Here is a 26,190-nt window from a genome sequence, read left to right on the forward strand (position 1 = left end):
ATTTATTTATAGAAATATAAAAAAGAAAGAAAGAAAGAAAGAAAGAAAGGTGTGTTTAGGGTGAAGTGTGTGTACAGAATTTCTGAAGGCAGAATTGAGTAAACATTCTGTGTGGAAGTGTGAGGATCGTGAGGATTGTGAGAATCGTGAGGTTTGTGAGGATCGTGAGGATTGTCAGGATTGTGAGGTTTGTGAGGATACGTAAGAGGTGAAAGGGATAAAGACCAGGATGAGCTGCCAAACTCACTGAAGTACAGCAAGACTGAAACTGTAGCTCCATTTAAAAGCTGTCTGAGTCTCTACAAATACTCTCAGGTTCTGTTCGGGTTCTGCTCAGTTTCTGCTCAGGTTCTGTTCGGGGTCTGCTAAGGTTCTGCTCAGGTTCTGTTCGGGGTCTGCTAAGGTTCTGCTCAGGTTCTGTTCGGGTTCTGCTCAGTTTCTGCTCAGGTTCTGTTCGGGGTCTGCTAAGGTTCTGCTCAGGTTCTGTTCGGGGTCTGCTAAGGTTCTGCTCAGGTTCTGTTCGGGGTCTGCTAAGGTTCTGCTCAGGTTCTACATTTTTGTTACATTTATCTGTGTTAAAAAATTCAACAAATAATATACAGACTATTTTGCAGTTAAAAAGAAATATATGACATGCAAAAAAAAAAAATAAGAAAAGAAAGAAGAAGAAAAATCGTCTGGCATTCAGAACAAACCGATCGAGGGAATTCAGCTACAGATTTGAATTTCAAGGTTTTCATTTCTTTTTTAAAATGAATTTAAGAAGGAAAAAGTTGAAAAGCAAGAAACGCATCAGACGTCCAGTGTTGTGTAAAGTAGTAGAAAGCGATACTCCAGTAAAAGTACAAGTATCGTACTAGAAAAAGACTTCGGTAGAAGTGAAAGTCAGCTTTTAGAATATTACTCATGTAAAAGTCTTAAAGTATCTGATATTTACTGTACTTAAGTATCAAAAGTCATTTTCTGATATTTAATGTACTTAAGTATTTGTAGTAAAAGTCAAAAGTAAACTTTCAGTGATTTTCGGTAGGCATGAGAGCAGGGGCGGTTCTAGGGTTTCATCTTTAGGGGTTTTTAGCCCTCAGTGAGAATTTAAAACAAGAAGAGTTTTATATTATATATTATATGACTACATAGTAAGCCAAAAGTTATGGTGTTATTAAATGGCAAAAGTAAACACCAAAATATTATGCATGATGTAATGATGTCAGTCTCGAATCAGATCAGTTCATGTATGTGTGCATTCTCTACAAACAGTGTGTCCGATGAATGCAGTCATTAATAAACTAATATTCACAAGACAAAGACCAAATCAATAAATGTTATTTTTATTTAGTATTGAATGGATTGTTTGCATTAATATTTTGTTTGTGCTACAACTCTGGTAATAAGAATAGTGACATTTCACTGCTTTTGGTTGCCGTCTTTGCGGCTTTCCGCCGATTAACGTTATAGATAAACTCCTCCAGCTCTGACTGCGCGTGCACGCTGCGCGTACCTGAGCTTCTCCATAGCGCGCGGACGTGCGTAATACGATCTAAGAGCAGTGAGTCGCCAAACCTCCCTTATTACAGTCGCACACATTTCTTCTGATTTTATTTTGTAGTAACGAGTAACGAAGATGCTTAGTGGAAATATAACAGAGTAAAAGTTTACATTTTATCTCGGAAATGTAGTGGAGTAAAAGTGAAAGTTGACCTAAATTTAAATAGCGAAGTAAAGTACAGATACGTGACATTTCTACTTAAGTACGGTAACGAAGTATTTGTACCCCGTTACGTTACGACACTGCAGACGTCAGTGCGTCGTGTTTCCGCGTGACAGCAGATCGCTCTGAGGTTTGGTTGACGACTTTAATGTTAATGACTTAGTTAATGAATAAGAGCAGGAAAGTGTTTAAAAAAAAGAAGAAGAAGAAGAAGAAGAAGAAGAAGAAGAAGAAGAAGTACTGAATATAAAATTGAACAGATTTAGCATTTGGATGAATATTAATGAGTCTGTAATGTTCTACTGAAGAGAGTCTTAAGGGGGGAAAAAAAAAAGAAGAGTTTTTTCGAGTAATTCCAGATTCTTACAGTAGCTTCCTACTTGGACTCAGTGTGTTGTAGAGTTTCCAAAGTTTGCGACGCTGAACCTTGAGCTCGCTGCCTAACTTTCACCCCCAGATGGATCGTTTAGGACCGCAGTAACATTTCGCTATATGATCGGATTTCCTCCTGTTTGTCTCGTGTCCATGTTGACGATCGAACGTCTCCCTCGTGTCTCACTCCATGGTGGTGTTAATATGAGGCTCTGATGAAAATAGACACTCAGGACTTTAAGAATTTAGAACTAGAGGTTCATCAGGAGTTCTGTTTTTCTCTACAATACTAGAGACGATATATTCATAAGAAAGTAGAAAAAAATAAATGAGGTTCATTTTTTCTCCACACAGATGTTTGTATCTTCAGAGTAAATGTTGATATCGAGCCCGTTTCTGCTCTCTGAGACGCTCCGAGTGTTTGTTCATCTAAAACGCAGCTCAGGTTTCTCTTTAACACTAAAACTCAGTGTAAGATCATCGACAGAGGGACAAACGCACGTCTAAAACACACCGAAAGAACGACAGAGTCCTGATTCACTTTAGATCAGACTCACAAACACGACATCAGACCTTTATTTATTTACACCGAATGAAAACATCCTGTAAGAACGAGTTAAATATACAGGAGTGAGAATAGAATAGAATTGAAGCCTTTATTTTGTCACATCTACATTACAGCACAATGAAATTCGTTCTTCACATATCCTAACTTTAGAGGTTGGGGTCAGAGCACAGGGTCAGACATGATACAGGACCCCTGGAGCAGAGAGGGTTAAGGGTCTTGCTCAGGGGCCCAACAGTGGCAGCTTGGCAGTGCTGGGGCTTGAACCCTGATCCACTTGTGGCCCACAGATCCCATAGGTTCATTCAACCCTGATCTATTTCTAGCTACTAGCTAACATGCTTTTGTTAGCTCAAGCTCTCGTTCCTCTAAGCCAGCTCCAGTTAGATGATTCAGTATGCAGCAAATCCAGGTCACACCCATACTGTAGGTGTCTCCTTCCACTGGCTTCCTGTAGGCATTGATGCTCAACACTCTAGTGGAGGTTTATGTTCTGGATCAGTATCTTCCATCTGACTCCATCAGACCTCACTCCGCGCCGCACCGTCCATCACTATGTTCCACAAAAAGACTAAAGGCTAAAGACTCACCGCTTACATGAACACTTGGATCATGTAACGTGGATCTTAAACTGGCTCCTCCGCCTCGACTCGAGGAAGTTTGCTCCTTTATCACTCAGTTAAAGATCTCATACCGCAGCACCACTTACATCGTCCTAAGCTTTGCTCGGATTTCCTCATCTGCAAGTCGTTTTGGAAAAAAGTGTCGGCTAAAGCAGTGGTCCCCAACCCCCGGGCTGCGGACCAAATGGTACCGGGCCGCCTAAGGAACATTAAATTATTTCCATTTTATTTACTGTGGTGTATTTCTCTCGGGTTTGTGCGATTTTCCATGGACTAGAGTTTAATAACCGGGAGCTGAGAGACGTCACCTAAAGCCGCAACGATACCGCGCATGCGCAAAATATCGTGATATCGGGCCGGGTTTAGGTGACGTCTGGAGCTGAGCGGCTGCGAGCGGCAGTGGTGTTGTAGCTTTGGTGGAGAGAGAAGGTGTGTATCGCTCTTCTCTCTGTTCACCGGTACTTTGTCATGTTTAACAGTGCTTGGTGTACGTGTATATTGTGTTTGCTCAAATTTAACCCACAGATTAGCAAAAATGAGCAGGAAACAGACGTCGTTAGAAAGTTAGAAACTCTGCCGGTGTTCTGGATTAAAGTCATGGCGGAACACCCTGAGATTGTCACCACAGCACTTACATCCCTATCGCCATTTCCGACATGCTATCTGTGTGAAGCGGGGATTTCTGCAGTGACGGCAACCGAAACAAAACAACGGAATAAACGGGACATAAGCAACACACTTCGGGTGTCATTGTCTCCTATTACCCCAGATGGAACCGTCTCGTTGCAAGGAAACAAGCTCGGGGTTCTCATTGATTTAGCGTTGTAGTGAGTTAAAAAGGCATGTTTAAATACAATTACATTACAATTATTCATTTTAATTAAATTGTATAGCCGCCAACTGCCACCCCCCACCCCCAGCGGGCCGCGGTAAAATGATCAAATATTCACCGCTCTGCGGTGAAAAAAAGGTTGGGGACCACTGCTCTAAATAAATAAGAGTCAATAGAAATGAGGACCAGGACCAGGTTCTGACTGGTCCAAAGTGGAGGTCCAAGTGACAAACATTCTACAGTCCTACATTTTTAAATTCTAGGTAATAAATGTCATTATTTTTAATGGTTAAACTCACAGGAATAGCTGAAATTTATTTATTGGTGGATTTTTTTTTTTCATTCTCCACCGATACTGAGATATTCCTAATATTCATGCGTAAAAAAAATGAAACGAGTAAACGAGGAGATTATGAGTTGCTGTTTTTGTTTTTGCAAAGTCTTGCCTCGAGGTTTGGAAGTTTTCGAAGAGTTTGCATCAGACACTGTAACACACAGAAGGTGAAAAATGTGCCGTCTCTACAGCGAAGACGAGCACGAGGACCCGCTGTACCGACCGATTCGGGTGTTTTATTATTTACTCTTTGTACTTAAGATGCTAGGAGGAAGTGAGGGCAAAAGAGGTAGAGGACATTAGAGGTCGAATGAGTCAGAGGTCACTACAGGTAAAAATCACAGGGATCACTAAAAGTTAAAAAACAACAAAAAAAAGAGTCGGGGGTCACTAAAGGTTGAAAGCGTCAGAGGTCACTAAAGGTAAGAAGGAGTCAGAGGTCATTAGAGGTAAAAAGAGTCTGAGGTTATAAGAGGATGAAAGAGTCAGAAGTCACTAAAGGTAAGAAAGGAATCAGAGGTCATTAGAGGTAAAAAGAGTCTGAGGTTATAAGAGGATGAAAGAGTCAGAAGTCACTAAAGGTAAGAAAGGAGTCAGAGGTCATTAGAGGTAGCGAGTCAGAAGTCACTAAAGGTAAGTATGGAGTCAGAGGTCATTAGAGGTAAAAAGAGTCTCAGGTTATAATAGGATGAAAGAGTCAGAAGTCACTAAAGGTAAGTAAGGAGTCAGAGGTCATTAGAGGTAGCGAGTCAGAAGTCACTAAAGGTAAGAAAAGAGTCAGAGGTCATTAGCGGTAGCGAGTCAGAAGTCACTAAAGGTAAGAAAAGAGTCAGAGGTCATTAGCGGTAGCGAGTCAGAAGTCACTAAAGGTAAGTAAGGAGTCAGAGGTCATTAGAGGTAGCGAGTCAGAAGTCACTAAAGGTAAGAAAAGAGTCAGAGGTCATTAGCGGTAGCGAGTCAGAAGTCACTAAAGGTAAGTAAGGAGTCAGAGGTCATTAGAGGTAGCGAGTCAGAAGTCACTAAAGGTAAGTAAGGAGTCAGAGGTCATTAGAGGTAGTGAGTCAGAAGTCACTAAAGGTAAGAAAGGAGTCAGATGTCATTAGAGGCAGCGAGTCAGAAGTCACTAGTGTTCAGGAGCGAGATAAAGGTGAACCCTCTACAGTAAATACAGTGAGGCGTTTAAGTGGAACATGAGACCAGGTGCTGAAGGTGAACTTCACTCTTTATGATTTAATGCGTTTATGAAGCTACTTTAACATTTAATAAGAATACATTTAGTTTGATTTCTACACTTATAGACGTCTGGAGTTCTGTGCTGTCGTGTTTTTCTCCCAGCAGCAAAATCTCAACCTCAATCTCTCAGGACTTTTTTTTTTTTTTTTTGGGGGGGGGGGGGTGTCTTATTTAAACCAATTTGACAGAACGGGTGGGTTTTAGGGAGAAAAATAATAAATAATAAAATTATTAATAAAAAAAAGTAAAAGACCTCCGTTCACTTTCCCCTAATCAGCTCGTTAAAGTAAGTGACGCTCGGCTCTAGCTTCCTGCGCTAGTTTACACAGAAACCCGCTTTAAGGAACACACACACACACACACACACACACACACACACACACACACACACACACACACACACAGTGTCACAGTGAATGACATGACCATTATTGCTCTAAAAAAAAAAGTTTGGAGTGCAGAAGTGGCAGTTGTGAGCGAGTGGGAGTTTAATTATTCTCAGCTGGGAGCAGTGCGCAGGTAAAAGGAGGCAGGATGGAGGAGGTTGTCCCCCGCCTGTTCTCATTCACAATGGGTAGAGGCGTTGCTATTTTAAAACACGCTTCTCTAAAAATCTCCTCATACTGTCATGTTGAAAATCCCAACACGCCTGTACCAGCCCCGGACCATAAAGCGGCGGGAACGAGGAGCGAGTAAAGGGGTCAGGTACATGCCAGATATCGAGTCATTGCATCAGAGTAATTGACCTTTCTATAACCTCACTCGTGCTCGGTTACCGTTGCCGTGTGAGCTCGAGGTGCCGAATACGACGAGAGTCGGCGAGGTTTATCGTGAGATCCGCTGACAGCTGTGACGCCGGGCGTGTGGGACGAAGAATATAGACGTGTGTTTGTGTCGGAAAAAAATCTTTCAAGCAAATGTAGGCTTGGCTTCTTTTCCTATACGTTGACGTCTTCGTTATTTGGACGGATTAGACTAGCGAAGCAAGCTAGCTGTACTCGGTACCTAGATATTCCCGAACCACAGACACCAATAATAAACTTCGTTATACACTTTTAACGTGATGACTTAGAGAAAGTTTTCCTTCCGTCGTCCTGTTTGTACTGTAAGTCAAACAGGAATTAGGGACGAAGTGGACGTCGGACCGTCGCCAGAGAAGTCACTCTGTTGTACATAGAGAATGAAAAGCGACGTGTGTTTTGTCGGAGTGAAGGTTAAAAGCAACGTGTAAACAACATGTAGGGTTTAAATCCGAACTCTGACCGTCGACATGCAGAAAATGGCGAGAAAACTGAAGAAGATGGAGAACCTGAACTGTTAGCAGATCTGATGTGGCTTAAAAATCTGATTGGGGAAAAAAAATAGATCGGACTGCTCGCATCGTATCTACACAAAACATCGTATCTGATCCGTTTGGATGTTAGATTAGATTTTAGTTTCTAAGCCTGCTGCATGACGGCACATTAAAATCTCACACGTTGTTCGTTTTATTTTCCTCTCAGCCATAATTTACTATATCATGTGTGTGTGTGTGTGTGTGTGTGTGTGTGTGTGTGTGTGTGTGTGTGTGTGTGTGTGTGTTCTGACACCAGCGCCTCCACGCCGTTACCGTTAACGTGGGTGTCAGTCAAGCTGCTAACACCAAACCACTCTTGTAAATTATAAACAAGCCTTAAGCACATAAACACACACACTTATGCACAGAGGATGAAGGAGAACGAGAGAGAGAGAGAGAGAGAGAGAGAGAGAGAGAGAGAGAGACTCGGATCAGTGCACAAATAGGTTAATTAAGTGTCTAATGTAGTGACAGGGCAGCTGCTTGACACTCCTCCTCTTTAACAGGTTTATAGACATGGCTGCGTTCTCCTGCTCCTTCACTCCTTTACTCCTTCACTTCTTTACGCTCTTCTCCACAGATGTAACTACAAATGGATAAAAAGTGTGCAGCATTGTCCGTAATTCACCACAGACAGATTGCTGTGGAGGAATACGACCCCCTCAGGACACGACTGTGTAGGAAAACAACAGCATGACGCATAAGAGGCAGCGTCTCAATGCACTAACTAGTTGACTAGTCAGGGTGTGGCCATAGTAAGGGCTGATTCCAATATTAATTGCTTAAAGATAACGATCATGCATGTTGTTGATAAATACCAGTTTTACATCAGGAGTGCGTTGTCATGGCGATGGAAACTGAGTTATCACTGTTCTACTGTGTAGTAAACCAGGGTTCATACGCGCCGTACACTGATTGGTTGATTGAGAAATTTCATTCTTTACTTCACAGCATGCTTATTGTGGATTGTAGATTAGGTCACGTGATCCTGATCATAAACGTGACCTTGATGTACTACGTTCTTCATGTTTCAGATGTTAAGCCAATTGGTGACGTTGTTGAGGAGTTTTATTTTCATCTATTGGTAGTGTGGACACTCATGTGATCGCTTTGTGACTGGTGAAACGTCATCGCCATATCATGATCTCACTATTACCTCCTCATGACCTTACTATTCATCATAATCACTTCATGACCTCACCATTACCTCATCACGACCTCACTATTACCTCACCATTACCTCATTATGACCTCATCACGACCTCACAATTACCTCATCATAACCTCACCATTATATCACCATTACCTCATCACGACCTCACTATTACCTCACCACAACCTCAACGTTACCTCACCATTACCTCATTATGACCTCATCACGACCTCACTATTACCTCATTATTACCTCATTATGACCTCATCACGACCTCACAATTACCTCATCATAACCTCACCACTACCTCATCATGACCTCACCATAATGTCACCATTACCTCATCATGACCTCACTTTTACCTCACCACAACCTTAACATTACCTCATCATGACCTCACTATTACCTAACCCCAACCTCAACATTACCTCATCATGGCCTCACTATTACCTCACCATTACCTCATCATGACCTCACTACTACCTCATTATGATCTCATTATTACCTCGTCGTGACCTCTTCATTACGTCACCATGACCTCACTATTACCTCATCATGACTTCACCATTACGTCACCATTACCTCATCGTGAACTCACTATTACCACATCGTAATCACTTCATGACCTCACCATTACCTCATTATGATGGATAACAGAAATTGAGAAAAAGTAAAGACACCATTCAGTAAAGATAGATAGATTGTTTGCATTGTTTATATTTTCATGTGTGATTTTTTATTCATGTCTCTGCCCCCTTTTGCCAAGTTCTGTCACTGGTTGCTGCTCTAACGTGTCCTAATGAATCTTACATGTTTCCTTTGTGGTCTGTCGCTACACAGTGAGTCGTGGGATTCTCCGTGTTCAGGTTTTGATCTTGTTCGGTGTTTTCAGCACGTAATCCAGTTTGTAGATCAGTTGTAGAACACAGCCCTTTCTGACATTGTCTACCGTTCCTATTAAACTGGCAACCCTTCTCTCTCTCCGTGAGTCCATGGTGACGTTACAGTCATATGAGACACATATAATATCACTATCACCACATAAGACAGGTTTCTGTACAGAGCGTGTGAGTCACTTTATTACACCTCTTTATTTTATCCTTTCTTTAGAAACAGTTTGTGACGATCGGTCGGTCAGTTAACCTTGTAAGACTCATTGTTCAGCCACCCATCCATATATATTCCAATCGTATCTGTCCCCTCTTTTTTCAAATAATTCTATTTCGTTTCTATTGAAAAACATAATTTTTTAATGTATAATTTTATTTTATGTATTTATTCTGTTTTTATTTTCAATTTTATATCAAGGACATTCAAAAGAAATTGCACTACATCGTACTGTGAATGTGGGAAATAAAATACATTGGCATTCGAAATGGAATTTGACTTTGGAATTGAAATCTGAATCAGAATTTGAGTTCAATTTCAATTGATCATTTTAATTCGGATTGGAATTAAACTTTGGAATTGCATCAGGCTTTCACATTCCAGTTCAAACACACAGTCAAATTCCATTTCAAATTTCAATTCAAATTCGAAATTTAATTCAAACTTAAGTCGACAGTCAATTTCTAATTTATAGTCATTAATGTCTACTTCCTCATACCCAAATGTTTTAACCTCCCGGTAAGACGCTAGCAATCTAACGCAGCCTTTTTGTGAAATTGTAGCGCTTAGCTCTGGAGTCCCTGCACAGCTGATATGGCTGAATTTAGTGTTATCGGCTAAGACAGGACAGCTATAGCTATTTTGTTTGACTGTATATTTGTAATCACACCCCCAGTGTCACCCATATTGAGGATGAGGTTCCCCTTTGAGTCCGGTTCCTCTCAAGGTTTCTTCCTTACCAATTTATGGGAGTTTTTCCTTGCCACTGCGGCCTGAGTCACCTCAGACTTGCTCAGAGGGGGATAAATAAATAAATACATACATACACACATACATACATACATACATACATACATGCACACTGTGAACTATATATATATATATATATATATATATATATATATATATATATATATATATATATATATATATATATATATATTGAATTTTTTACTATATTATTTCTCTATATTTCTCCTTATGTTTACCTTCTGCTCTATGTTTATGTTCTGTAAAGCTGCTTTGAGACAATGTCTATTGTAAAAAGCGCTATACAAATAAACTCGAATTGAATTGAGCTATAGCTAGTCAGGGCTCTCAGGTTTTGAAGAAAGGCAATTGTGACATCTCCAAACCCCCAGAGAGAGAGAGAGAGAGAGAGAGAGAGAGAGAGAGAGAGAGAGAGAGAGAGAGAGAGAGAGAGAGAAAAACACAGAGAGAGAGAGAGACTAAAACAAAGGGAGAGAGAGAGAGAGAGAGAGAGAGAGAGAGAGAGAGAGAGAGAGAGAGAGAGAGAGAAAATAAAACACAGAGAGAGAGAGACACTAAAACAAAGGGAAAGAGAGAGAGAGAGAGAGAGAGAGAGAGAGAAAGAGAGAGAGAGAAAGAATGAGTAAGAGACAATGCTTACACTGTTTACAATGATTACACATGATGTAATCGTTTACTATTTAACTTTATTCAGGTTTTTACTTAGAAAAAAAAAAGAGCCAAAACATCTGTCTATTTCCTCAAAATGGGTGTCGTCTAGGTTCGGATTATTGAGCGTCTGTGCAGAAGATATCGTGTGTGTGTGTGTGTGTGTGTGTGTGTGTATGTGTGTGTGTGTGTGTGTGTGTGTGGAAAGCTTCTGTGAATATTCTTGCACCACTCAGCTAATCCAACACAATGTTTCATGTTGAGGTTTTGTTCAAACCGACCATCGAAAATATCCTCTCTAATGAATATGTTTCTTTTTCATTGGTTGTTGCGTTAAATCTTACCCAGATACAATAGTGCTATGTTCTGATTGGCTGTTGTGTAGCCTCTTTTTTTTTTTGATTGGCTGATAAGTGTCAGGCTCGACTAAGAACTGAGACACGCTTGATTCCTGCCCGTTTCCATAGAGACGGCGGTGCGGACTGATACGTTTTGGGCGCTGCGGCTTATTAAATATATGATAAATAGTCAAAAAGTTTTTCTGCGTGAGAAATACGACGTGTGGCGGGAGAACGTGAGAAAAGACCCAAATGCGTGACTGTCACTCTCAATGCGTGACACTTCACAGCCCTATTTATTCTACTGGGGACCTACTGGGGTCTTTTTTGTATTCCTAGTCATGAACACTAGGTCGATTTTATCTAAGCACCTTTTGACCGAGTTAGCAAATGTTAGCAATGTTATGTTTCTGAATCTGGAGGCCTGTCAGTCAGAAAACTCAGTACCTGGGAAACGTTTCTTTCAGCTCTGATCTGAGGGAATTGGTTGGATTTGCGATGTTGCACAGGCGTTTAGTTTCGAAGCTGTAGAGATTTGTTTCATCCCACTGGATATTTAGTAGCCCCTTAAACACAACTAGAGTTCAGCCTGACAGGAAAGATCCACTGTGAGAGGATTAAAATGCATCTTCAATCATCTGAAAATAAACACTGATCACTGATACGTCACTGAATCCTTGGTCGCGTAAAACCGAAAGATGTTTTTTTCTGTTATGAAAACGAAGGATTTTTTCCGGATTTTTCCATCAGGCGCTCTGCATGGTCTACCCCACACTCCTATAATCCCTCGGCTCTCTCGGGTCCTGATCCTAATCCTCCTACTTCCTGTCTCCTGCTGACCGGAGCCTGGGACATGGCAGATTGAGGATGAGGAGGCACTTAAGTGTGTGCTGTGATGAGTTTTGTCCCTGCATGTGTGTGTGTGTGTGTGTGTGTGCGCGTGTGTGAGTGTGGGTGTGTGTGTGTGTGTGTGTGTGTGTGTGTGTGTGTGTGTGTGTGTGTGTGTGTGTGTGTGTGTGTGTTATCAGAGTGTGTGTAATTGGGTTCTGTGTGGGAGATGGCACAAGGGCCCGTGTTGTCCATGAAGCTCTCGGGCCTCTTCATACCCTTCAGCCTGCGCTGCTGAAGGTGACTGCTAAAAGTGCCTTTGTTTTCTTATCACACACACACACACACACACACACACACACACACACACACACACACACACACACACACAAGGCACAACAGGAGTTAATCAACATGGACGAGGGGTTTCTCTATCTGACACACACTCCATCTCCGTATCAGTCTCGCACGCTGTTTCTTCATTTCTTCCCTTTGTGTGTCTGCTACGATCTCTCTCTCTCTCTCTCTCTCTCTCTCTCTCTCTCTCTCTCTCTCTCTCTCTATTTCATGGACAGGAGCTAAGTCACATGACAGTCATTTTGGTTGTCATTAGCAAGAATGAAACTCTGTGTTAATAACAGGAACAGAAAAGGTTTATTTCTTGAGAAAATAAATTAACACACACACACACACACACACACACACACACACACACACACACACACACACACACACACACACACTATCTTTCAGTTCTGGATGAATTTCAGTTTTAGGTTTTTACCTGCTTGGTCTGGCTTGAGACTCGTCTCACTTCTCGTAATCCTCCTCTTCCTCCTTTTCTTCCTTCTCTTCCTCCTTCTCCTCCTCATCATCTATAGCTCAGCTTCTCTTTAAGATATTCTAATAAATTATGTCACTGTATCTTCATATCATTATATATGTTTTTTTCTTTACTTAATAATATATAATTATTTTTGTTTTTAAATATAATAAATCATTATTAAATACCGTCTCACTCACATTTGATGTTGAAACGTTGTATATAATAATATTGGGGATAAACATTCATTAAACCTTCATTTACCTTCATTCTGTTTTCCGTTGTAAATTGTAAAATGTTTTTAATTTGCATTTTATTCTTTTTTTTGCCATTATATATTTTTTAGATAATATATTATTTTTTTTTATAATTATTATTTGTAATATTTTTGATATATAAATTGTAGACATTTTTAAAACTTGATATATACGGTATATATTTTAATTGCAACATAGCGCAATATTATATAATATAATATTTCTAATATAATATTATAAATTGTATTATATTGTAAATATATTTATATTATAGTACAAATTATTTTTTTAATTGTAACAGAGCAATTTATATTATAAATTGTATTATATTGTAAATATATTTATATTATAGTACAAATTATAATTTTTTTAAATTGTAACATAGAGCAATTTATATTAGAAATTGTATTATATTATAAATATATTTATATTATAGTACAAATTATTATTTGTAATATTTTTGATATCTAAAATGCAGACATTATTAAAACTTCGATTTATTATTATTATTATTATTTTAATTGCAACATGGAGCTATTTAGTTCGACGAGGAGACACGACTTTGGGGGGATCTTAATGTAGGGCCTGGTTTATCAGGCTAGCATGAACCATCTAGATGGAAGGTTTGGGCCAGATTTCAACGATTTGTAGGTGAAGTTCTGCTGCATGGATCCCATCCCATCGTCCTTCCGGTGGGTCACCCAGCAAACTTCACTTAAGCTAATCGAGTCCTGGGGATTTCCCGAGGGAGCACCGGGTGAAGGTTATTGAATTCGGGGTGGCGACTACATTACTCCCTCCATCAGTCTTCCCATCAGCGCTCCAGCTCCGTTTCTCCTCTGTACTTCATCAGCGGTTCAATTAATCGCATCACATCCAGTACGGAGCGCACACCGGGTCAGGAGCGTAGCGGAATACAGATAAGAGCGCTACGTATTCCGAGTGTGAAACCGCTAGACTCTGTATGCGGATAGAATTAAAGAAACAGAAGGAGATTCACAATACACTTATTTATTGCTTTGTTTATTTATTTATTTATTTATTATAAATCATTCATAATTTAGGATCATTTCTAAATCTAGCGACCCCACGACTGTGAAGCTTAATAACATTCCAGTACATTGTTTTATGGAATTAAATAAGTTGTTAGAACCTGCTCTGTCTGTATTATAGATTTTTATTCATTTTCAGACTCGCTCGTTCGTTCGGCCTGTTAAAGGTGGGGTCTCCGATATTTGAGAAATGCTACAGAAAAGCAAAACGTGGTTGTAGCTGCCTCTCTACATTACTACGATAGAAAAGAGGTGTTATTTGTGTAGTAACAGCGTTTAGCTCAGGAGTTATTGACTCGGGAAACTCCAACCTGTGAATATGTGGCCAACTTCCTGCTCCTTCAGTTCTCTCCAGCGCTGGAAAGCTGATCCTATATTAACACGTCCTACTTCTTGTCCTTATCGTAAGTCTTTCTTCTCTTTCTTTCTTTGTTTTTATCCTCCATGTCGATGTTAAAACCGCTTTCTGCTAACGTCACACATGCGCACTGAACACTCTCTCCGCCGCATATCGACAAGCCCCGCCCCTTTCTGCTCATCGGCTACACGTTTGTTTTGATTTTCGTTCCGTTTGGCGGCCCGACTCAGTTTTCTGAAGCGTTTCTCAAACAACGGAGACCCCACCTTTAATTACTGGACGCATTTACGTGAACATTTCTGGCATTTAGCAGACACCTTCATCCAGAGTGACTTACAATTTATTTCCAAGACTGTGTGATCATCTATGCTTCTTTTTTTCTTTTTTCTTTTTTTTAACTCATCCAAATTCATCGATTTGATATTTCTCCTGTCTTTTATAAATCCACCGGCTGATTAATTATTCAGCTTGCCACAGAGAGTGGCAGAAAAGAGACGACGTCGTCTCTCTGGGTGGAGAAACGAAACCATGCTCATCATCGGCGTATCATCTGCAAATAGGTGAAAATCCTCCTCGAAAACAAGCCGCTAATCAATAACCGCGGTGAGGGGAGCGCGATGGAGCATTAGCGGCTCGTTTCACTGCACGCTTGTTTGTTTTCAGCACTGATACGAAACCCTCAGAGCCTTATTAGAACCCGTTTGACATTTCAGCCTTTAATGAACTCATTATCAGCGTATGTTAATGGCGGTGTGGCAGGATGCGGCTCGGTGGCCTGATGGTCTGCCGGCGTCCTGCGTCCTCGACGTTGTCTCTGTCTCCGTTTGCCTCATGTATTTTTTGTGTGTGTATGTTCGTGTGTGTGTGTTCGTGTCTGAGACCCTTGCTCTCTCCACCCTCAGGCTTTAATTACTGCGTTTGGATAATGAGTCAAATCCAATCAGCCTTCTCCTCTGCTCTTAATTAGTATGGAGCTTCCGTCACGGAAGACGCCCGTCTCGCCTCCTTCACACCGGCGGCCTCAGAGTCACACTCACGCCCTCGCCTCCTCCCCTCTCACCTCCACACTTCATTCACACACTCACGCACTCACGCACACGCACACACGCACACACACACACACACACACACACACACACACACACACACACACACACAGACAATAATCTTTTCTTTTATTATACAGCAAATCCTGCTACTTTTCTCACAGGCGCCAGTAAATAAACCCTGTTACCTGCCTGGTGCTAGCCAGGATCAGCTAACTGACTGATTAGCCTAACTCTGTGTCTAGATCAGGTTGATTATTCTCAGCCATGCAGGTGACACAGAGATTGGTGGAGCTCTGGTGATGAGGATGTTTTTTTTTTCTGTAGCTTTCAATGGAGGGAGAAAATCACAGAAATCTGAGCTGCTCGTGTGACTTGACTTGACCGTGTGCAGCGGCGGTTAAAGCGGGACATCACGTAGCAGCGAACGTCTCAAACATACCGTACACAAATGCTCTTTTTTTTTAGTTACATCTGAAATATTTTTGTAATCTTTTGTATCAGTAATCTCTTAATATTTATTCACGTTCACTGCCACTTTTTTATTCACTCTCTCTCACTCACTCATTTTCTACCGCTTATCCGAACTACCTCGGGTCACGGAGAGCCTGTGCTTATCTCAGGCGTCATCGGGCATCGAGGCAGGATACACCCTGGACGGAGTGCCAACCCATCACAGGGCACACACACACTCTCATTCACTCACACACTCACACACTACGGACAATTTTCCAGAGATGCCAATCAACCTACCATGCATGTCTTTGGACCGGTGGAGGAAACCGGAGTACCCGGAGGAAACCCCCGAGGCACGGGGAGAACAAGCAAACTCCACACACACACAAGGTGGAGGCGGGAATCGAACCCCCGACCCTGGAGGTGTGAGGCGAACGTGCTAAACACTAAGCCACCGTGCCCCTCCTTTTTTATTCGAGACACTAAAAAAAAAAAAATTGAAAGGAGAAAGAAAAACATTTGACGTCACTCCGCTATTTTCTGCTATTAAAGGATCTTTCAGAGCTTTGGAAGCTCCTCTGTGACTAAAAAAGCGCAGGCTATAGAGCTTTTTATAAGCGAACACTTCCCATAGGATTACCTGTAAAACATGGACTCTGTTCTTTGTTGTTTACAGGGAAATTGGAGCATCCTGTAAGAACATGATGTAATCGTTTACTATTTAACTTTATTTAGGTTTTTACTTAGGAAAAAAAAAGAGCCAAAACATTTGTCTATTTCCTTAAAAAAGGTGTGGTTTGGGTTCGGATTATCGAGCGTCTGTGCAGAAGATATCATCTGTATTCGTGTGTGTGTGTGTGTGTGTGTGTGTGTGTGTGTGTGTGTGTGTGTGTGTGTGTGTGTGTGAAGCTTCTGTCAATTTTCTTGCGCCACTCAGCTAATCCAGTGGTGATGGAGGAGAAAGCGACAGAGGCCTGCGGGGCCCAGAACGCAGATAAAGATGAAGTCTGATAAAGAAAAAGACACTGGAGGACAGAGATTAGCCAGAGACGCTCGCTAGCTGGATGCAGAAGCCTCGGGGGAAATAACAGTGGCTTGGGTGGACGAGTCTATCGAGTATGCGCACGTGTGCGTGTGTGTGTGTGTTCGCATGTGTAAGCAAGAATGTTTCAGTAAGCACATTTAGCATGTGCGGCCTGGCAGGTGTGTGTGTGTGTGTGTGTGTGTGTGTGTGTGTGTGTGTGTGTGTGTGTGTGTGTGTGTGTGCATATGTAAGCAGGAACGGGTCTGTAAACACATTTAATATGTACGACCGGTCAGGGGTGTGTGTAGGCATAATCTGCATTTTAAATGTTATTGGTTATCGCAGCATTGGCTCGACTATAGTGTATAAGTGCATTATTAGGTTTCAGGGTCTAATCCCAATATCCACCTTGCTGAAATACACACGGAACAAACATTAAAGGGGCTTTTTACACCTGGTCACTTCCTGCGTGTTCTGTGATCCATGATCTGGTAAAAAGATCAGGTCTAAATGCCCTTCGAAACGTTTTGGAGACGGATATAAACCCAATGGTACAAACCCCTTCAGGAGGTGGTCTGGGACGCGTTTCAGATGAAACTGGACAGGTGTAAATGCATGTGGTTGTTCAAGCCACATACGTCAGCGCTATACTCCTCCCAAACGAAAGTATGTCACTCACAGGTAGCTCGCGAGTCGCGCATCGCGTCAGAAACAAATAACACGGACGAGACGCAGGCACTTATCGCTCTTTGGAGCGATGAAAGCGTCCAACAAAAGCTTTGTAAAACATATAGAAACAAAAGTATATTTAATTACATACACCAAAGTGTGTTCCGTCTCAATTACCCCGGAAATGAGGTAAAATATATTAGCATTTTGGGCGGGAGCAGAAAGATCGGATCGATATCCGATTCGCCGAGACGCATTTATGTGGCCTGATGTAAATGGGACAGTTTTAACAGATCAGATAGCTATCGGATCAGAGAAGTGACCGGGTGTAAAAAGGCCCTAAGTGATGCTGCTCAGGTATCATGAGGCCACAGTGGTGCAAACAAAAGATTTGTATGTGAACTATAGGAACAGCATTCCCAGGGGTGTTCAGCCAGAGTTAAGGCTCTATACCAGACCCACAAGTTCTTCCACTCATTTTATGGCCTTTATCCAGAGCGACTTACATTTTATACAGCTGAGTAGTTGAGGGGTTAAGGGCCTCGTTCAGGGGCCCAGCAGTGGCAGGTACCCTTCTGAGTTGTAGCCAACACCTTAAAGGTGCGGTCTCCGATATTTGAGAAATGCTTCAGAAAACCGAGTCGGGCCGCCAAACGAAAAAACAAAAACAAAACAAACGTGTAGCTGCTGAGCAGAAAGGGGCGGGGCTTGTCAATGTGTGGCGGAGAGAGTGTTCAGTGCGCATGTGTGACATTAGCAGAAAGCGGTTTTAACATCGACATGGAGGATAAAAACAAAGAAAGAAAGAGAAGAAAGACTTACGATAAGGCAAGAAGTAGGACGTGTTAATATAGGATCAGCTTTCCAGCGCTGGAGAGAACTGAAGGAGCAGGAAGTTGGCCACATATTCACAGGTTGGAGTTTCCCGAGTCAATAACTCCTGAGCTAAACGCTGTTACTACACAAAACGTGGTTGTAGCTGCCTTTTTATTGTAAGTCTTTCTTCTCTTTCTTTCTTTGTTTTTATCCTCCAGTTCACTATATAGTCAAAAGTGCACATACTTTTGACTAAATAATCTATTACTGGCTTCTGATTTAAGACTCATAGGCAATGTAAGACTCAGCTGCTATATACTGACATCCTGTCTAGAGTGTATTCTCAGCTAATGCCCTGAGTTCCCAGGATAAGTCACATGTATTTGGTGACCCTGACCAGGAGACACTGTTCAGTGAAGATGTAGAAACCTAACCGTTAGAGGTCTAATCCCTTGTTTAAGACCCTAGAGATGCCTCGACATGCTATAAACAATGTACTTGTTTCAGCTCTCTATAGAATATTAATATTAATAGCAAAACTCTTCTTCAACAACATGTACTATAATATATATTATGTAATATTGTTTTTTTTTTGTTTTTTTTTGAGATGTCAAGACAGGTTCATAAAACACTAAAACATTAAAATACAAATTTTGGAGGTTGGGGTCAAAGCACAGGGTCACTTTCTCTCTTTGTACCCATCCCGAGGCATCCAGACATTGTACCAGCTCCCAACGTCCTCTGTGGGACGAAGCCTTTGGACGTCCACTGAGCCGAGGCCGACTCTAAGAATCCTGAGACATCTCCAGTTAGACTCTGTGGTACTCAGGAGATCAGAAGTCCATGATCCTTACACCAATACAACATTTATATGACTGTATATTATAATCCCACCCCCAGTGTCACCCATATGAGGATGGGTTCCCCCTTGAGTCCGGTTCTTCCTTTACCACGATTGAGTCAAGGTTTCTTCCTTTACCAATTTAAGGGAGTTTTTCCTTGCCACTGCTGCCTGAGTCACCTCAAACTTGCTCATAGGGGAATAAATACATACACATTGTGAACTATTTATATCTAATAATAATCTAGAATTTTTTTATTCTGTCAATTCTTTTACTTTTATTATTCGTTTTTTCTTTATCATTAATTATGTTTACCTTCTGCTCTATGTTTATGTTCTGTAAAGCTGCTTTGAGACAATGTCTATTGTAAAAAGCGCTATACAAATAAACTTGAATCGAATTGAATTGAATTGAATTGAAGAAGAAAGGGTTAAGGGCCTTTCTCAAGGGCCCAACAGTGGCAATTCGGCAGTACTGAGGTTTGAAACTTGATCCTCCAAGCAACCCAAAGCCTTAACCACTTTTGTCATTTACAAAATCACAACATTTTGTTCTTATCGTAAGACGATACATATGAAAGTAAGACACAAAAGAAGTCTTACTGCATTGTGACAGACAGGAGACAGCAACCGATCGGGACGGAGAGCATGACACGTGTGACACGTGAATGAGAGCTTTCTCTCGTTTTCTTGCTAATCAGTCGCAGTTACGTAGATGTTGAGAACCCGACGAACGATAAACGATCCTTAGTGAGGAATTTGTTCCGCTAGCCAGATAACTAGGAACAGGAGGTGTTTGTTTGTGTTTGTATAGGATTAGATTGAGTCATCTGAGGCATCTGCTTACTCACTGTGTGTATATTAATTCCTTTTTGTTTTGACTAGTGTGATAACACTATCCATCGCGTGCTTAACATACGCGACTGGTCGCAGGACGGCGTACGGTACAACGATCGGAAAATACGTTACGCAGACGATTTCAAACCCAACAGACAACCCGAGGGTTTTATTGTGTTTTAGCTAGCTAGAGTTATTTAGATAGCTCGTCCTGAGAGGAGAAGTCTTTTAAAGTAAATAGTCATGTTAATAAACGTAGAAAATGTCGGTTGATTCCATCACGCTTAACATCGCACAGTGTGAGTGTTCAGGCCTTTCTGTATCGCAGTGAGATGGGTTAATAGCATAGATGGTTGTTTTTATTACTCTGTGTGTGGAGAGAGTGTGAGACTGAGTGAGACAAAGACAGTGAAAAGTCTTTGTGCAAGTGTGAGTCCGTATAAGTGTGATTTTCAGTGCTTGAATGTATAAATATATGTGTGTGTGTGTGTGTGTGTGTGTGTGTGTGTGTGTGTGTGTGTGTGTGTGTGTGTGTGTGTGTGTGTGTGTGTGATTGCACTCCTGTAGTGAGGTTGTGTGGGCTCAGTCTAATAGTTTAATCACTAGCCAGAGGTGTGGATCTGTTTGTTCGCTCTATAGGAGAGCTGAGAAAACAGGGCTGCACACTGACAGGTGCTGCTAATCCCATTGTGTGTGTGTGTGTGTGTGTGTGTGTGTGTGTGTGTGTGTGTGTGTGTGTGTGTGTGTGTGTGTGAGTGTGTAAATGTTAAAACGGTTGTTGGTGAAGTGTCTAAACAATTAAACTTACTGCAAATGTCTATCTGTAATCTGCTTGTAAAATGTTGTGCTTGGTTGGACCTGGGATCGAACTCACAACCTTCTGATTGGTAGCACAACACCTTAACCACTAGGCTACCACATGCCCTTTAGTTCACAATTATGCATGAGCATTAAGGGGAATGGAACTGGTTACGTAGGCACTAGGGGATGGAAGTAAGATTTGATTGGTTAAAATGGAATTGGAGTTAAAGGAATTGGTTAAAGTGGCAACAGGGGCCAAAATATTGTCTGTTGTGCTCCTCTGGTATTGGGGTTCTTGAGGGTGATAACTATGGTGTGACTTGTCGCAGGGACGTTACACTGGGGACTAAGTCTCTAATCGCAGTGATTACAAGTAATTGGGATCAGGAGCTATTGTCCCATGTGGTCCAATAGATTTTAGCAGAATTGGAGTCTACAGCAATGGATCCATAATTTAGAAAAATATTGAGAACAAGAACTATTGTTACTGTTGTATAGTGGGAAGGAACCACAAAGTTACATACCGAGCAGTCGAAGTGTCACTAGAGACAGAAACCGGGTTCAGGCAAGGAGGTGGGAATTGAAATCCGCTTGGTTACAGTGGCATTGTTTGAACCAAATGTTGAATGAGATGTGTGAGAGCGAATTTTTAGGGGTTGTGAGGAGTTGCGTTGTTGACTTGAAGGATGTTGGCAGATATGAGCAACAGCTGTCATGTCTATAAATCAAAACAAAACAAAAAGTCATGTGGGAGAAGTTGTGGAGAAAAGATTTTGTAAACAAAACAAAAACTTTTTGTGTCAGTGTAGATGTGTGTGTTGACACGAGTGTGTAGCGTGCTTACGGCTCAGCGCCGAGTCCTGAGCAGCAGCACGTCTCTGCATGGCGTGTGATGCGGTCTCTGTCACACACATGCTCCCTCCCTCCTCGGCTTTCTTCTTCCGCCAGCACTCGGTAAGTGATTTTCCTGTGCCGCCGGCTGAGGCTTTGCAGGGGGAAGAGGATTTAATGTAGCATGGAGGCAGGCAGCTGGGGGAATCATGGGAATGTGTGTGAGGGAGAGGCGAGATGAGTACCTGACATTTTGAAGGTTGGGAGGAAGCTGAAAAATCCTGAGCTTCTCAGAGTTGAAGGACTTGACCTTGACCCTCATAATAAAATTTGACTCCTTAAATGTTTAATTTTACCTTGATTTTATTTTAACCTGTAGTTATTAGCACTAGATCTAAAACAATTTAATGAGACCATTTTTTTTTTTTACACCTGATTGGTAGTAAGTGTGTGTGCCCTGTGATGGGTTGGCACTCCGTCCAGGGTGTATCCTGCCTCGATGCTCGATGACGCCTGAGGCTCCCCGTGACCCGAGGTAGTTTGGATAAGCAGTAGAAAATGAGTGAACGAATGAAGGATTGGAAGTAGCACATAGTGGCTAAAAAGATTTCATGCATTTATGTGTATTTGTTTACTTTGGAATGGTTGCACTGGCAGGTAGGGAAGTAGGATTAAATGGGTTACAGGGGCACTGGGGCAGAAACTGTTTTCAGTTGGGTACATCCATGCTGGATATGAGAACTGTTGTCCAATTGGATACAGAGGCATCTGGAAAAGAAACTGTGTTCTAGTTGGTTACAGAGGTATGGGGGACATAATGTGTGGTCCAGTTGGTTATAGGGGCATCAGGAACAGGAGCTGTGATCTAGTTGTTTACTGATGTTTTGAGTATGGAAACTGTTGTGCAGTTGGTTACAAGGGCATTGGGAGCAGAAACTGTGGACTATTTGGTTACAGGGTCATCTGGAGCGCAAACTGTGGACTAGTTGTTTACTGATGCTTCAGGGATGATAACTGTGGTCCAATTGGTTACAAAGGCATTGAGAGCTGGAGCTGTGGTCCATTTGGTTACAGGGTCATAGGGAGCAGTAACTGTGGACTAATTGTTTACTGATGTTGTGCAAACTGTGGTCCAATTGGTTACAGGGGCAATGGGATCAACAACTGTGGTCTAGTTGTTTACAAAAGTATTAGAGACAGGATCCCTGGTCCAGTTGGTTTACATGGGCACTGGGGACAGGGAATGCAGTCCAATTAGTTACAGGGGCAGTATGTACAGGAACCATGGTCCAACTGTTTATAGTGATATTGTAGACAGGTACTGTGCTTCAGTCGGCTGCTTCTGGTTATAGAAGGTTCAGAATTTAGTAGTTGAATGATGTGCTTAAACTCTTAAAGGGATGAATCTCAGAAGCGCAGAGGTCTCACCACATTGGCGTTTATAAACTCTACTCGACTACGTCAGGGTTCCTAAAATATATCAGTGTCAAGTTGGTATGTTTGCCATGGACCTCTTTTTGCTCAGATGCTTATGTGAAGCTCTCATGCCTGACCTCCTGTCTTTCAGCATGTGGTAAAGCTCAGCAGGTTCACGGTATGCTAACCCCAACCACAATGAACAGCCTGAACATATTCAGCACCACGGATAGTTCCCGAGATACACGCACTCTCTCTCATCTCTTTTGTCCAGCAGTCGGTGCTGCCAGCCAGCGGCCATTTTGTGAGGCCGTGTCTGAAAGCCGACGCTTTCTGAAAGCTCTTGTGTGCAGACGGAGCATAGCACTCGGCGGCTCTCTCAGGCCCACTCAGCCGAGCGCGGCGATTAACCCAGCCGCACCTCTTTCCACGGCACACGGCTCTCTGCTTCTGTTCCCTCCGGCTAGCACTCTTACTTTTTGTCTCGCTCTGTCTCACTTGTTCTTTCTTCACTCTCTCTCTCTCTCTCTCTTTCTCTCTCACTTACATTGTGCTCTTTTGATCTCTCCTTCTGCTTCTTTTTTCCAACTTTCTCTGTCATATTTATCTTTATCTCCCAGGTTTTCTTCTGCTAACTCAGCGAACGACTTTGTCCTTCTATTGTCTTTCCTGTCTTTCCTTTTCCCCCTCCTCCCTTTTCCCTTCTCTCCGGACTCAAACTTTTACAAAGTTGCTGTTTGCTAATATCATGTGTAAAGTATACCAACATCAAGAATACTTCATTTACTAATTTATTGACCTTCTTTCACGACACAAACGTAAAGATTTTTAACTCTCTAATTCAGGATTAACCCTCAGGAAGTCCCGCCCACTGATCCGTTGTCCCGCCATAAATATATCCCGCTCCCGAATTCCTCGCCAGTAAGTGAGCTCACGTTTTAATTGAATAAATCTGACAGAAACACTTTTCCAGAAGTCTCTCTAAAGGCTGAAGTGTAAATAGTGGCATGTGTAGGAATAGCATGCTAGCTAATGAGTTAATTAGCAGCTTGTACAACACGCTCAACTGAACTCTGCCAGGGTCGCTACACGAGCATGACCTCTGACTGTATGGAGTTGAGTTGATAACACCATGTTTTAGTTCATTCCCTGCCATCTCTTGTTGGTTACGCTTATAGATTTGCAGTGCATTCTGGGTAATCACACACACACACACACACACACACACACACACACACACAGTGACTCAGCCTCCGTATAAACCTCATAGTTCCTGGGTGTTCTTTCTCATCTGCTTTGGCCTGGATGCAGCGAGTTCTGGAGTCTGGTTTTATCCTACTTTCTTTCTTACTTTGTCCTTTTCTTCACTCTTTATCTACATGTTTCTCTTTTCCCACACAGCTTGCAGATCCCTTCTTCCCTTTCGCTGCTCTTCTAATGGCCTGAATAGAGCACGATGATGACTCTGTTTCCTCTTTTTTTTCTGTACCTCTCTCCTATCCTCTCCTCTCCTCTAATCTCCTCGCTGTTGTCTGTTTTCTGCTAACGTAGCACATCCCTGCCTCGTTCTCTTTTTTGTATCGTATACGTTTCTCCCGCCTCAAATACAACAACAGGATCGAAGGGTTGATAAAAAAAAAAAAACGGACACAGTTTCTAGACCCCTGTATTCTAATCCATTCATCATCCTGTTCAGGGTCAGGGCTTATCCAGAGATGTGAAGCCCTCTGTCTTAGTTTTGTAATAGAAAATTAGGTGGCAACTTTATTTAAGAGGAAATGACATTAAACTTGCACTTTTGCCTTAGTGGCTTTTAAACAGCAAAGCAGGTCTTGTATGAGAGATTGTGTAGCATCATTACACTGTAACATGGGGTGAGAGAAAATGTGTGTGTGTGTGTGGGTGTGTGTGTGTGTGTGTGTGTGTGTGTAATCATCTCACCAAAACTTTCTCTTTCTTTCGGCTGCTCCTGTTAGGGGTCGCCACAGCAGATCATTTATCTCCATCTTGTGGTTTATGATCCGCATACATGATTTGGCACAGATTTTACACCGAATGCCCTTCCTGAAGCAACCCTCCCCATCTATCTGCCCCAAGTGGCCTGGTTTAATATTCCAACAAAATAAATATCCATAAAACACATCAAAACCATAAAATGTGGAACACAAGGAAGAAGCAGACTTAGTAAATGTAACATACAAGATTTCACAAAGCTACAAACTTACACAGAGACCATAATCATTCACTCATTCATGTTCTACCGCTTATCCGAACTTCTCGGGAGTCTGTGCCTATCTCAGGCGTCATCGGGCACCGAGGCAGGATACACCCTGGATGGAGTGAAACCATCATCAGAAACCAAATTAAAACAGACAGAGAAAAAGGAGCGGAGACAGAACCAGAACCAGGAAGTGAAGGCAAAGCAAATATCCGGCATTCACTGAAAATTCCAGGGGTTTCGTTACCACGATGTAAATTGGGCGTGTTTCCGGAAGTCTTGGAAAAATGCCCTCTTTCAAAAAAAAAAAAACTGAGCATACTATGAAAGACAAAACAGGTAGATTTATTTTAGAAAACAAATAAACAACCAAAAACTACGGTTAGGGTTAGGGTTAAGGTTAGGGTTAGATTATCAAATAGGCCACACCTACCCGATGATGCGATATCTGAAATAAGTGCATCCCGCAAATATACCAGTTAAAGCAACCACTGAAACCACTGGTCGCACTTCATTTTGGGACAGCGACATACAGCATGTTGTCTTGGTGTATGATCTGCACTCATGTTGACTCACTGCTACAAGATAACCGATCACTAGTGATGAATTACAGGGGTGCCAATATTTACTCTTCAGCCAGACCATTTGTAGTTTTTTGATTCCTCGCCAAAACACAGAGAGTACTCTGTTTCTGGATAAAACTCCACTAGCGGAAATGCAGATTTATCGGAGGTAAAAGGGCGTAGTATGCATAAGAGGCACGTCTATCCTCGGGTAGCGGTTCCTTTTGCTTTTGGTGAACTTTGGATAACATTATGGACTCTTGTGAGCCACTAAACTAGGGATTTAGTTGGTGTGTTGGTTTGAGAAAGAAATGTTTTTACCCTGCAGTTGCTA

The 26,190-nt window shown here is 41.8% G+C and overlaps 1 protein-coding gene across 3 annotated transcripts in view; it reads left to right on the top strand.

The window, feature by feature from the left end:
- The window catches only part of adgrl1a (adhesion G protein-coupled receptor L1a), a 212,872-nt gene that overhangs the window by 84,846 nt on the left and 101,836 nt on the right, over positions 1–26,190 (top strand). The gene's annotated exons all lie outside the window — the stretch shown is intronic.

The sequence above is a fragment of the Tachysurus fulvidraco genome, chromosome 24, assembly GCF_022655615.1.
Source record: "Tachysurus fulvidraco isolate hzauxx_2018 chromosome 24, HZAU_PFXX_2.0, whole genome shotgun sequence".
NCBI classification, from domain to species: Eukaryota; Metazoa; Chordata; class Actinopteri; order Siluriformes; family Bagridae; genus Tachysurus; species Tachysurus fulvidraco.